Genomic DNA, 2,692 nt, shown 5'->3' with positions numbered 1-2,692 from the left:
GAGCGCTTTTTTAGTAAAATAAAAAGCTGGCAGCGTTTTGGTTATAAATAGCAGCCGAGGGCGTCTTTTGTTGCTATAACAACAGCTGCAACAGTAGCCTAGCGCTATATGCTGCAGAAATGTCGAGAAAGAGTAAAAAGTTGGCTCTTGCGTTGCCTTTTGAAGTTAATGGGGAGGAGTCGGTTCACAACGATGTTTGTGGGTGCGCAACATTATACGGGGAAGGAAACAGTATGGTGCTTACAACAATTTAGTCCAGGAGCTCCGGTTGAATGATGCACGGTTTGTGGCATATTTTAGACTAAGTTAGATACAGTTTTGTGCTCATATCATACAACTCCTTGTGCTCCGAAACTAGTACGAACTAATCTACCGGCTATCTTTTCCATTTTTCTTGTTGTTTTTGTTGTTATGGAAACGACTCGCCACTCGCTTGTCATTGGTAAGCTGTCAAAAAGCGCTTGACATAGGGTGTTTTTTCAGAAAAGTTTAACTTTTTTCAACTTGAAAAGACGCTCTGAGCTGCAGAAAAAGACGCCGGCGGTGGCGTTTTAAAAAGCGCTCAGGACTTTTTTGAAAACACGGTTTACTTTATAGGATTATAATGTAAAACAGACGCTGGCAGCTTCAAAAAAGACGCCAAGTGTGAACATAGCCTTACTGTACAACTGCAGCTGCACGGAGGTGTTGTCGTGTGAAGACATCTCCACAACATTATGAAAAATAGCCTACCACTGTATTTTAAGGATACAACTTGAAGAAAACGGTAAGATTTACACGTTTCCTTTTTAAAATACTTTGTCAGTGACGCGCCGAGTCAGACAATTGCCTTTACACTGCAATACATATAGGCTTATCTGTTTCCACTAGAAAGAGCTAAAAGATGTTCACCTCATCAGCAAAACTGCATAAATTTAATTTGATTTGAATTGTTTAAACAATTGAAATAACATTTGGCCAATGTAAAAGAATGAGATCAACTCTATTCTAAAATATTTATCTGATAACTATTTTAAACAGTTTTGTTTGTATGTATTTATTCTAAAACAAGGATATTGGATGATTTTTAGCAATAAAAATTTATGTATGGCACAAATGGCATTTATAGTCCGTACCTTTGACGGTGTTAAACATGGTGTCACGTGGATGGGAATATGCATGGAAATGATATGCAGATGAGGTTATGCATAGTAAAACTAGGCGTTGTAAGCTCCATATATGGTGATTTCGGGGAGATGGGGTGGAGATGCACGTACGCACAATCTTCCCCTGACCGGTTCTGGCGTACGCATGGTATTATAAATCTGGAAACTTTTGTGCGTACGCAAAATCTAGCACACATTCAGGATTAAATCTATGGAGAGTTTTATAAATGAGACCCCAGAACACTTGTTTTCTGAAGAAAAAAAGCACTGATTATTCAGACAGCAAAACTGTCTTTTTTTTAGTGTTTTTTAAATACCTATTCGTCTCAACAGCAGTTACACTCAGCTGGCACAAGTCCCACACAAATACAAAATTTAATTCTGTCATCAAATCGAAGACCTTTTCAAACTACTTTTTATGCAATGAAGGATATTTAAGATTGCTTATGACTTCACAAGGTGATATTTAAGACATTTACATGATTTTTAAGGATCCCTGTTAATATAGTATGACACTTGCTTACCATGATACCAAGTGTTGATTAGATGCTCATATTCTTGCTATCCATGGGAGCAAAGTTAAATCAGCCTGTCAAGAAAAGACAATGTATTAGATACAATCAGCTATTATTTTTATTTTTTCTCTTTCATTAAGAAGAGGCAACAGCTTAACAGAATACAAGTGGAAATGTTTGTTAACATCATCCATTAACTCAGCAAGTACATTAACTCAATTGTCATTTAACATCAAAATCATTTAGCTTTAAACAAATGGTAAATCATCTACATCTAAATTAATTCAATGGTGTTATATATAGGGGTGCTCCGAATGATCGGCTATCGGCCGATAATCACGTTGGGATGTTTGATCAGCGGTCTCTAAAAAGGCAGATCTCAAAAAACCTATCTCACGCTGCCGTGAGAGGTTTGGCATGACATGCAGCGTCACCGTCCCAGTCCGGCGCGAGTGAAATAATTATAATGCTTAAGGTGAGGTACTCACCTTCATATTTCTTCATGAAATAACTTCTAAAGTAATTTGAAAACCTTGTGTGAGACATAATTTCACAAACAACGTGAGTGAATCACCGAGCGCTCTCTCTCTCTCTCAATGTGATACGCAATACGCTTCAAATCACCACACATCGCGTCTGTCTATAAGCGAGCTGCACGCTGCACAGTTGACACAGGAATTGTCACTTGCACAATCGAGGCAGTGTCACATCGTCACTAAAGTTTATAAATTGCATTACTTTTAAATTCTTACCAGTGTTTAACCATTCAGTGCCCACGCGCTCTCCTGGAGACCGTGCACTCATGCACACTCGCAGCGCACACACATAAAGTCAGGTTCACATTACTCCATTTGCAGTGCGTATTTTTTCCGCGCTCATGTTAACAGATTAAAGCATCACAGTGCAGACGGTTGCGGTCTGGCAGTGCATTCCACGAGCGGTGCGTCTGCAGCAGTGCAGAGATCGATTCTGCACCGAGTCTATTGCTGCGCTGCAAGCGAAGAATTAAAGTAACAGCGCATTGTTTGCAGT

At 39.2% G+C, this 2,692-nt stretch overlaps 1 pseudogene; it reads right to left on the bottom strand.

Annotated features, from left to right (window-relative positions):
- Positions 1–2,692, bottom strand: part of LOC107708823 (F-box-like/WD repeat-containing protein TBL1XR1) — a 26,258-nt pseudogene that overhangs the window by 20,271 nt on the left and 3,295 nt on the right.

Source organism: Sinocyclocheilus rhinocerous, unplaced genomic scaffold (genome assembly GCF_001515625.1).
Source record: "Sinocyclocheilus rhinocerous isolate Xijiao unplaced genomic scaffold, SAMN03320098_v1.1 scaffold1724, whole genome shotgun sequence".
Classification (NCBI taxonomy): Eukaryota; Metazoa; Chordata; class Actinopteri; order Cypriniformes; family Cyprinidae; genus Sinocyclocheilus; species Sinocyclocheilus rhinocerous.
Note: the sequence above shows the minus strand (reverse complement) of the source record. Positions and strands in the feature narration are given on the sequence as shown.